Here is a 12295-nt window from a genome sequence, read left to right as displayed (position 1 = left end):
CCCCCTGCCTCCACCTCCCCCCCCCCACACTTAGGCGACCTTCCTTAAAGTGCCCCTCATCCCCCCCTTCCCGGTCTGGTCCTGACTGACTCTCCCCCCGCCCCCAGGTAAAAAGCCCTTGTTAGCACCATGTTACATTAACGACAACCTCATTCGCACCTCCTCAGCCCTCCCATGCTAGTTGACTGTTCGCTCCTCTCCCCAGGTATCTCTGCTCCCTGACCCCCCTTAACTGGCCCACCCTACTCCAGCACTTAATAGTTTGTATCTGCTCTCCGTGACATCACTATCTGCCAATTTTATTATTGCCATAGCATATTGATTGTTTCACTACACCTTGTGATGCAATCCCCTACTCATATCATTGCTACTGCTTTATTGCTTCTGTGTCTCAATTGTTAACCTCCTGCCGTACTGTCACTCGCCCTGCTGACCTCACCATGAACTTTCAGTTCCCTTGCTCCCAACTGCCATTCCCATTCCTCACCTTCCCCTTCCCCTCTCCCACTCAGCTTTTTCCCTCCCTCTCACCCACCAAGACCACTCCCCCTCACCCCCTACCAAGGATTCCTCCGTACCAGCGCCAGTCCTCCGCTTCTCCCTCCTGGGCCCTCCCTCCCCTTCTCCCCGCCCCCACCCCATCCCAGTTCTCCTTTCCCATATCCACCCCCCTTCCCACTCTCTCCGCCCAGGTCTCCACCAACTCATCCCAATCCAAACCCTCCCCACCAGTCTCACCCTTCTCCCCCGCCCCACCCTCGACAGCTGCTGCCAAGTGTGGCCTCTGGAACCCCCGCTCCGTTTTAAGTAAGATCCCTTTCATCCTGGACCTTTTCCTTTCCAGTTCTCTACTCCTCCTCGCCCTAACTGAAACATGGCTGTCTCCGGACGACTCGGTCTCTTCTGCTGCTCTCTGCAGTGCAGGCCTCTTCTTCTCCCACTCCCCCAGACTCACCGGAAAAGGAGGAGGTGTCCGTTTCCTTCTCGCCCCCCAATGTCGCTTTCGCACTATCCCTCCTCCCCCTTCCCTTTCCTTCCCTTCTTTGGAAGCCCACATTATTCGCCTCTACCACCCCCTCCAGATTCTTGTAGCCGTCATCTACCACCCTCCCGGCCCCACTTCCAACTTCTTTAACGACTCTGACCCCTTCCTCACATTCCTTCTCTCCTTCTCCATGCCCACTCTGATCCTCGGAGACTTCAATATCCACATGGATATCCCTAACGACTCCTCTGCCGCCCGCCTTCTATCTCTCCTTGACGCTGCCAACCTCTTCCTACAACCCACCTCACCCACTCACCAACTTGGTCATACCCTCGACCTCATCATCTCCTACCGCTGCACTGTGTCCACCCTCACCAACTCTTAAATCCCTCTCTCTGATCATAATCTTCTCACCTGCATCCTCACTCACACTCCTTTCCCCTGTAAATCCGTATTACTCCCTCACAGAGATCTCCGCTCTCTGGATCCCACCCATCTTTCGGAGCGCCTCACACCCCACCTCCCCGCCCCCTCCTCTCTACCCAGTCTTGATGATCAGATTACTGCTCTCATCTCTACCCTTTCTACTCAGCTTGACTCACTCACTCCCCTTTCCCTTCGCCTCTCTCGCACCACTAACCCAAAGCCCTGGATCACTGCCACTGTCCGCATCCTTCGGTCTTATGCTCGAGCTGCCGAACGCTGCTGCCGAAAGTCTAAACACCATGCCAACCTCGTTCACTTCAAGTTTATCCTTTCCTGCCTTAACTCAGCCCTCTCCTCTGCCAGACAAAACTATTTCTCCTCCATTATTGACACCCATGCCCATCACCCCCGCCAGCTCTTCCGTACATTCAACTCCCTTTTCAGGGCCCCGTTTCCTCCCCCTCCTCCTTCCCTCACCCCCAACGATCTGGCCTCCTACTTCATTAACAAAATTAAATCCATCAGGTCCGACCTCCCCAAAGTCTCTTCCCCTGCTTCTCCAACCCCCCGGGTCTCAACACTCTCTGCTACTCTCCCATCCTTCCCAGCAGTATCCTCAGAGGAGCTCTCCTCCCTCCTTTCAAGTGCTACTCCGGCCACCTGTGCTTCTGACCCCATTTTCTCTCATCTCATGAAATCTCTTGCTCCATCCCTTCTCCCCTCCTTAACTTCCATCTTCAACCACTCACTCTGCACTGGTTCCTTCCTCTCTGCCTTCAAACATGCCCATGTCTCTCCCATCCTCAAAAACCCCTCTCTTGATCCCACCTCACCTTCTAGTTATCGCCCCATATCCCTCCTACCGTTCCTTTCCACACTCCTTGAACGAGTTGTCTACACTCGCTGCCTCGAATTCCTCAACATCAACTCTCTCCTCGACCCCCTCCAGTCTGGCTTCCGTCCCCTTCATTCCACGGAAACTGCCCTCTCAAAGGTCACCAATGACGTCCTGCTTGCCAAATCCAACGGCTCATACTCTGTCCTAATCCTCCTCGACCTCTCAGCTGTCTTTGACACTGTGGACCACCCCCTTCTCCTCTACACGCTATCTGACCGGTTTCTAGACTCTGAGCCCATTATTGGGTAGGGACCGTCTCTCTATGATGCCGATCTGTACTTCCCAAGCACTTAGTACTGTGCCCCGCACACAATAATCACTCAATAAATACAATTGAATGAATGAATGTTCACTTAACATACTGACCATAAAGTAGATTTGGGAAGAATATATCCACATATTTAACCCATTCTTGCCATTCCTTTGCCCCAGAAAGAGCCCTTATCATCCAGGAACAGTATCATTTTAATAGCTTTATTCTTGGCTCCCTGTTGTCTCCCTGTCCCTAGTCCAAGGATACATTACACAGAACAGCAAGACACTTCTCTTCAATACATCGGATGGTGGCACTCCATTCCTTGGAACTCTGCAGGGACATTTATTGCCAATAATATCAAATGAAATATTTTCTCAGCTCACTGCCACCTGTCTTTCTCCCAAGTCATTCTCTTCCCTCAACCCAAGGAAACCTATTAATTGCCCCACCCATCCCCAGGTTATTTGCCCACAAAGGAACATTTTTTCCCAAACCAGACTTCTGCCACTTTTTAAAACCCTACATATTCCAACCCCTGCACAAGCTCTTCCCTCAGTACCTCTTCCCACACTCTCCACTCAACTATCTTCAGATGTAGTTGCATTCTTGGGCATTCCTGTTAGTTGCATATGCTATTTTAAGCACCTGGCTCATTTTATCTAGTGCTGCAAGATGTTCATACTTTTCTATTGGACCCATCACCCTCACTAGTTTGAAAGGTCCTGGAAAGCAAGAAGTACATTTTATCATTCCTTTATAATACCACATACAGTATCTACAACAGTGAATTGCTCAAAGATGGAATGCATCAAATAATAATAATAATAATAACAATAATAATAATAATGGTTTTTGTTAAGCACCTACTATGTACCAAGCACTGTTCTAAGCACTGAGGTAGTTACAAGATAATCAGTTTGTCCCCATTTTACAGATGAGGTAACTGAGACACAGAGAAGTTAATTGGCTTGTCCAAGGTCACACAGCAGACAAGTGGTGGACTCAGGATTAGAACCCAAGTCCTCTGACTTCCAAACCCATGCCCTTTCCAGTAAGTTACACTGCTTCTGTTGCTAATACTGCCTCTATTCAATTTATCATATTTATTGAATGCTTACTAAGGCTGAGAACTGTACTAAAAGATTGGAAGAGTACAATATAACAGATCTGGAAGGCAGGTGTCCTGCCCACAGCGTGTCTTACTGGACAGAGCTTACTGGTATTGTCTCATCTATCCTCCCAACATCAGTGTGAGATTTTAAAGAGTTAAAAAGTAGTATGCTCCTTTCATAAATGGGAAAGAGGAAAGAGGGAAAGTGAGAGATCCAGGATTAGAAGCCAAATCTACCAGATGGGTGGCCTTTCAGCACTATTTGATAATACATGGTGAACGCTTTACTAAGAAATTTACCTGCCTCTTGAAGAAGGATTGTTCTTCCCTGCTTGATTTGAAAGACTCAGGTTCTGGATGATATGGCCTCTTTGAAATTTTGGGGCGACCCCTGAGAGGTGGTCCCCAGATTATTGCTTACAACAAAGGAAGCAATGGGATAGCTCATTATTCTTTTTTGCCTTTTTTTATAGAAATATGGAAAGCTTCCTTTGGATAAATCTTGCCCATGAGATGCTTGGATTTTTTACACTTAGAAGATGTTGTGAAATTATTGAATTTTCAATTGTACACTTTGGAAATTAAGTGTAAAATATGTTTACCCAAACTTTTAGGGATTTCTATTTTTCCGAAGCCTTGCCTCCAGAGTCTGATCATGTAAAAGGTGAACGTCATCTAAATTGTTTCCTGAATTTAAGCCAGGTAGATAACTCTTGGAATTCTTAATTCATTCATTAAATCGTAGTTATTGAGCACTTACTATGTGCAAAGCACTGTACTAAACTCTTGGGAAATAAAAGTCGGCAACATATAGAGACAGTCCCTACCCAACAACGGGCTCACAGTCTAGAAGTCTTAATTGTATTCATGTTAGAATTATCATTTAGATTACAAAACTGAATCCCTGGTGGGATTTTTTTTATGATGTTAATATTTTTATCTCTGTTTTCAAATGTTTGATGATTGTGTGAAATTAATTAATTCATTCAATCATATTTATTGAGTGCTTATTGTGTGCAGAGCCCTGTACTAAACGCTTGGGAAGTACAAGTTGGCAACATTTAGAGCCTCAGAATTTGGTGGGCATGGTAGAATATTTATTTCTGAATATTATACTTAATAATAGCTGTTCATTCACTACTGAACTTTCTTTAGTTGATTAAGGGCAGACTGACTTTTCTGTAAATTGTAAACTCTTTGAAGGCAGGGATCGTGTTTTCCAGGTCTACTGAATTGTACTTCCCCAACTCTTTAGTACAGTGCCCTGCCCACAGTACTTGATTAACAAAAATCATTGATTGATTTTAGTACTTTATAAGCAAAATAGATATACAAATCAACAGTAGTTCTCAGATTACAATGGCTGTAGGATTGAGCTCTGTAGGTTAACATTTATGATCACAAAGGTTTCAGTGTGCTCTCTTAATAAACAGAATTCAACAGAGTTGAACTTAACAGTGCTCTCTTAATAAACAGAGTTATGCAGGGCTCTCAAGAGACAAAAGTTCAAAAATGCCCCACATCCAGCCCTGAAATCCAGGTTTATTGTTCACCTAAATCAAATAAAACTCACATTTCTAAGCCTGTGATGGTAATTGCTAGTTTATTCTGTTTTAGGGTCCCATAAATCCAACTTGTACTTCCCAAGAGCTTAATACAGCGCTCTGCACACAGTAATCACTCAATAAATACGATTGAATGAATGAATGAATAAATTCCTCCCAGCCGAGTGAATTCTGAGAGATGCGGACTTTGTATATAGAAACATGTAATACTGCGATTGTTATTATATCGTCATAGTCCTTAATGCCATCAATCATTGGTGTCAACCAAAATTGAACAGACTAATACCTGGATGGTGCTCGTCCTGTAAAACCTTTAGATTTCCTCTAAGAAGTGAGAATTAATCTGGTCTAGATTGGGCAGTGGCAAAGATAGGTCAAAATAATTGGCAAGGCAAAATTGAGGGGAGGTAACTCTGCAGTGGAAAATTGGGAGTAACTACTTCAGATTTGTCAGGTTGAAACATGGGGTCAAAGTCGATAGGAATGTGCATGTTGTAGTTTATGATAATTTGAAAACCGGCTATACCCAATCCACCTTGAATAATTGAACATTCACTAGATAGTTTGTCCCCAATTAAGATTATTTGGTGATAAATATACTTTGTGAAGTTTTTTTCATGATGTCTGTTAAGCACTACCTATGTGCCAGACACTGTACTAAGTGCTGGGAAATGTACAAAATAGTTATGTGGGACATAGTCCAAACTTGATTGCCTGTCAGTGTCCCTCATTTTCCAATCATCCTGTTACATGGTCTCCAGCAGTTTGTTTTCAGTCTTCTGAACAACTAGTTTGTAGCTTCTTTCTCACATTCATGGTCTCTTTGAATCTTTGGTCTCTAGTCTTCCTTTGGTGCCCTCTTTAGCTCTGACCAATCATCAGTGTTAGGTTTCTTGATACATAAGTTGCTTTCAGTTGTTTGACTGTTTTAGTAATTAGTTTTAATTAGAGTGGATGGTAAATATCAATTATAATCTTTTCAACCCGCAATACCAGGCTTTTGGGCTACCTTGTAACTCACGGATTTTCTTAGTGAATCCTTAGTAACTCCACCTCCGAGAAATCTCAAACCGGCACAGTTCACCTCAGGACAGAGACCTGTTCAAGGACTGAGATCTCTCTGCCAAGAGGCCACAAACCAGTGTGGACCATCAAACAATGCCGTGGTCAGGGACCAGTTTGAGGACACTGAGATATCCCTGCGGAAAGGCCATAAACTGGCACGAATCCCCATCAAACATCACCTGGGACAGGGATCGGCCCTACTTCCAATTTTCAGAAACATTATGATCCCTTTCTCACATTACTGCTCTCTTTCTCCATCTCTGTATTGATCCCTGGGGAATTAAATATCCACATAGATGTCCGCAGTAGATGCCCTTCTACTGCCTGCTTTCTAACACCCTTCACTCCACTGACCTCCTGCTTCACCCCAGCTAACCACACACCAATTTGGACATGCAATTGATCTCATCATGTCTAGTCACTGTTCAATCTCTACGCTCCCATGGTTTCAACTATCATCTCTACGCTGATGACACCCAGATCTACATCTCTGCCCCTGCTCTCTCCCCTTCTCTCCAGGCTCGCACCTCCTCCTGCCTTCAGGACATCTCCATCTGGATGTCTGCCCGCCACCTAAAGCTCAACATGTCGAAGACTTAACTCCTTGTCTTCCCTCCCAAACCTTGCCCTCCTCCTGACATTCCCATCTCTGTTGACGGCACTACCATCCTTCCCGTCTCACAAGCCCGCAACCTTGGTGTCATCCTCGACTCCGCTCTCTCATTCACCCCTCACATCCAAGCCGTCACCAAAACCTGCCGGTCTCAGCTCCGCAACATTGCCAAGATCCGCCCTTTCCTCTCCATCCATACCGCTACCCTGCTCATTCAAGCTCTCATCCTATGCCGTCTGGATTACTGCATCAGCCTTCTCTCTGATCTCCCATCCTTGTGTCTCTCTCCCCTTCAATCCATACTTCATGCTGCTTCCCGGATTGTCTTTGTCCAGAAACGCTCTGGGCATGTTACTCCCCTCCTCAAAAGTCTCCAGTAGCTACCAAGCAATCTGCCCATCAGGCAGAAACTCCTTACCCTGGGCTTCAAGGCTCTCCATCACCTCGCCCCCTCCTACCTCACCTCCCTTCTCTCCTTCTACAGCCCAGCCTGCACCCTCCGCTCCTCCGCCGCTAATCTCCTCACCGTACCTCGTTCTCGCCTGTCCCACCATAAAACCCCGGCCCATGTCATCCTCCAGGCCTGGAATGTCCTCCCTCTGCCCATCCTCCAAGCTAGCTCTCTTCGTCCCTTCAAGGCCCTACTGAGAGCTCACCTTCTCCAGGAGGCCTTCCCAGACTGAGCCCCTTCCTTCCTCTCCCCCTCGTCCCCCTCTCCATCCCCCCATCTTACCTCCTTCCCTTCCCCACAGCACCTGTATATATGTATATATGTTTGTACAGATTTATTACTCTATTTATTCATTTATTTATTTTACTTGTACATATCTATCCTATTCATTTTATTTTGTTAGTATGTTTGGTTTTGTTCTCTGTCTCCTCCTTTTAGACTGTGAGCCCACAGTTGGGTAGGGACTGTCTTTATATGTTGCCAATTTGTACTTCCCAAGCGCTTAGTACAGTGCTCTGCACACAGTAAGCACTCAATAAATACGATTGATGATGATGATACACTCACCAACTCTGAAATCCCTCAATCTGACTATAACCTCCTCAACATCCTTCTCTCCTATACACCTCTTACCCACAGATCTTTTCCCCAACAGAGGCCTCCAATCTTTGACTCTGTCCATTTTTCTCAAGTCATCATGCCCCATTTAGCCTCCATACCCAAACTGCCTTCCCTTGATAATGATATGGATGCCCTCAACACCACCCTCTCTACTAAACCTAACTCCCTCTATACTTTCATTGATCTCATCCCAATGATCCGCAGCCCTGAATCATCCACAGTCAACTTCCTTCACTCCTGTGCATGAGCCACAGAGCACAGAATCACAGAGCACTACTGGAGGAAATCTAGATATCAGACCGACCTCGTCCACCTCAAGTTCATCCTTGAGTGCTGTAACTCTGCCTGGCAAAATAATTTCTCCTTCCTTATTGACAGGCATGCCCATTGCCCTCACCAGTTATTCCAGATGTTGAGCTCCCTCTTCCCCGGCCTCCCACATCCGTTGCCCCTAAAGAACTGGCCAACTACTTTATTGAGAAAATTGTGAACTCTCTTAAGTCTGTGAGCGTGTTGTGGGCAGGGATTGTCTCTATTTTTTGCTGAGTTGTACTTCCCAAGAATTTAGGTCAGTGCTCTTCACACAGTAAGCTCTCAATAAATACGACTGACTGAATCAATGAATAAATGAAATCTCCTCTGCCTCTCATCTGTCTCTTCCCCTACCTGCCCCATCTTAAACTTTCACATTTTCCCCATGGTATTTCAAGAGGAGATCAATTGCTTTTTTCAAAATCCACCCCCTTCACCTGCATATCTGACCCATCCCTTTGCACCTTATCAAAGCACTTGCCCCTTCCTTTCTTCCCTCTCTGACTGCTATCTTCAATTGTTCATTCTTCAAAGGCTTCTTCCCCACTGCATTACAACATGCTTATTCATGTCTCCCCAGCCGAAAAAACCCTCCTTTATACCTTCCAGTTATCTTCTGCCTCCAGTTATCACCCCATCTCCCTGCTACCATTCCTCTCCAAACTCCTTGAGCGAGTTGTATGCATCCACTATCTCAAATTCCTCTTCTCCAATTCTCTCTTTGACACCTTCCAATCCGGCATCCCTCCCCTTCACCACCCTCTCAAAAATCACAAATGATTTCCTTTTTGTCAAATCCAACAGCCTCTATTTCAGCCTAATCCTCCTCTGCCTCTCAGGTACATTCGATAATGTTGATCATCCCTTTCTCCTCTGCTTCACTGACACTGTCCTCTCCTGATTCTCTTTCTACCTCTCATGTAGCTCATTCCCAGTTTGTTTTGTGGATGCTTCCTCTTCCTCCCACCCCTTAACTGTGTGGGTACCTCAAGGTTCACTTCTCAGACCCCTTCTATTCTCCATCTACACCCACTCTCTTGGGGAACTCATTCATTCCCATGGTTTCAACTACCACCTCTATGTAGATGATTCCCAAATCTACATCCCTAGTCCTGATCTCTCTCCCTCTCTGCAGTTTCACATTTCCTCCTGCCTTCAAGGCATCTCAACTTAGATGCCCTGCCATCACCTCAAACCTAACACATCCAAAAGAGAACTTTTTATGTTCTCCTCCCAAACCCTGTCTTACATGTGACTTTCACATCACTGTAATAATAATAATGATAATGGCATTTGTTAAGCACTTATTATGTGTCACCCACTGTTCTAGGCCCTGGAGTAGATGCAAGGTAATCAGGTTGTCCCACGGGGGGCTCAAAGTCTTAATTCCCATTTTACAGTTGAGGTAAGTGAGACATCAACTATCAACTATCATCTCTACGCTGATGACATCCAGATCTACATCTCTGCCCCTGCTCTCTCCCCCTCCCTCCAGGCTCGCATCTCCTCCTGCCTTCAGGAAATTTCCATCTGGATGTCCGCCCGCCACCTAAAGCTCAACATGTCGAAGACTGAGCTCCTTGTCTTCCCTCCCAAACCTTGTCCTCTCCCTGACTTTCCCATCTCTGTTGACGGCACTACCATCCTTCCCGGCTCACAAGCCCGCAACCTTGGTGTCATCCTCGACTCCGCTCTCTCATTCACCCCTCACATCCAAGCCGTCACCAAAACCTGCCGGTCTCAGCTCCGCAACATTGCCAAGATCCGCCCTTTCCTCTCCATCCAAACCGCTACCCTGCTCATTCAAGCTCTCATCCTATCCCGTCTAGACTACTGCACCAGCCTTCTCTCTGATCTCCCATCCTCGTGTCTCTCTCCACTTCAATCCATACTTCATGCTGCTTCCCGGATTATCTTTGTCCAGAAACGCTCTGGACATATTACTCCCCTCCTCAAAAACCTCCAATGGCTACCAATCAAACTGCGCATCAGGCAGAAACTCCTCACCCTGGGCTTCAAGGCTCTCCATCACCTCGCCCCCTCCTACCTCACCTCCCTTCTCTCCTTCTACTGCCCAGCCCGCACCCTCCGCTCCTCCACCGCTAATCTCCTCACTGTACCTCGTTCTCGCCTGTCCCGCCATCGACCCCCGGCCCACGTCATCCCCCGGACCTGGAATGCCGTCCCTCTGCCCCTCCGCCAAGCTAGCTCTCTTCCTCCCTTCAAGGCCCTGCTGAGAGCTCACCTGCTCCAGGAGGCCTTCCCAGACTGAGCCCCTTCCTTCCTCTCCCCCTCGTCCCCCTCTCCATCCCCCCATCTTACCTCCTTCCCTTCCCCACAGCACCTGTATATATGTATATATGGTTGCACATATTTATTACTCTATTTATTCATTTATTTATTTTACTTGTACATTTCTATCCTATTTATTTTATTTTGTTAGTATGTTTGGTTTTGTTCTCTGTCTCCCCCTTTTAGACTGTGAGCCCACTGTTGGGTAGGGACTGTCTCCATGTGTTGCCAATTTGTACTTCCCAAGCGCTTAGTACAGTGCTCTGCACATAGTAAGCGCTCAATAAATACGATTGATTGATTGATGGATTGATCAAGATGTTAAGTGGCTTCCCCAAAGCTACACAGCTGTAGGAAGCATCATCAACCTTCCTCCCTCAAAAGGATGTCACTTTGGTATTATCTTTGACTCCTTTCTCTCATTCAACCCACACATTCAGCCTATCACTTAATCTTGTCAATTCAAACTTCAGGACAATGCTAAAACCTGCCGTATCCTCTACATCCAAACTGCTAACATGTTAAGCCAAGTACTTCCTTTTTCCCACCTTCATTACTGCATCAGCCTCCTTGATGACCTCCCCGTCTCCTGCTTTTCCCCATTCCAGTTCATTCTTCACTCTCCTGCCTGGATCATTTTTCGACAAAACGCTCAGGCCACGTTTCCCCACTCCTCAAGAACCTCTGGTCGTTGCCCAACCCATCAAACAGAAACTCCTCACCATTGGCTTCAAAGCACTCAATCGCCTCGTTGCCTTCTACCGCACCTCACCAACCTCTTGGTTAGAATTTGAAACTCACCAACTCTACTTAGAACCACATTGAACAGGAAATTTGAGATGTTCTCTATATGGTTCCATCAGAAAAGAAGTGTTATTGTTGAGGGGAAAAGTATTTTTACAAATACTTTAATACTTCAATACTTTAAATATCAGCAATATTCAGTTTGAGCTTATGAGACACAAAAAAGGCAAAGTGAATGCCCATGTTCTCTACCCTCAAACTGTTTTATCTGTTGTAGATATCATATATTAGCGGTGCAAAAATATGAGAAAATCATCAAGACTGAAGCAATTTCAAAGGATGACAGAAAAATTCTTGCTGGATTTCACCTGTCAGTTAAGAAGAGAATTAATGCTTCAGGTTGCCTCTGGCTCTTGCCCAACCCCTTACTATCTTGGGGCTGCAAACGTCAGCAGGGTAAACGTACAGTGGCTTCTAGGGCACGAGAGAAATCAAGCATATTCATGGGACTACTTCTACTACTACTAATAAAGATAATAATAATTGCGAATTACTATGTGCCAAGTACTATACTAAATGCTTGGGAACATACAAGAAAATCAGGTTGAATACAGTCTCTGTCTCTCCCAGGAGAACCAGAAGAGGACAGTGTTAGTGAAGCTGAGTTAGGATAATGTTTCCAGGAGAAGGGGGTAGTTGACAGTAGGAGGGATATCAGGAATTCAACTCCCATTTTAAAGAGTAATGTGAGGCACCGAGAGGTTCATTGGCTTCCCCAAGATTGCCCAACGTGAAAGCCAGGATTATAAGCCAGGACCTCCAGCTACCAGGCCCGTGCTCTTTCTTCTAGGCCCATTGCTTCTCTAAATTACCCTCCCTAACTGCCTCTACCTGTGAACACCGGATGTCATTTGGTCCCTACCTTACTTAAGCATCTTTACATTCCCACCTCCATT

This window comes from Tachyglossus aculeatus, assembly GCF_015852505.1.
Source record: "Tachyglossus aculeatus isolate mTacAcu1 chromosome 12 unlocalized genomic scaffold, mTacAcu1.pri SUPER_6_unloc_2, whole genome shotgun sequence".
NCBI classification, from domain to species: domain Eukaryota; kingdom Metazoa; phylum Chordata; class Mammalia; order Monotremata; family Tachyglossidae; genus Tachyglossus; species Tachyglossus aculeatus.
The sequence above is the reverse complement of the archived record's forward strand: the minus strand, read 5'-3'. Positions refer to the sequence as shown.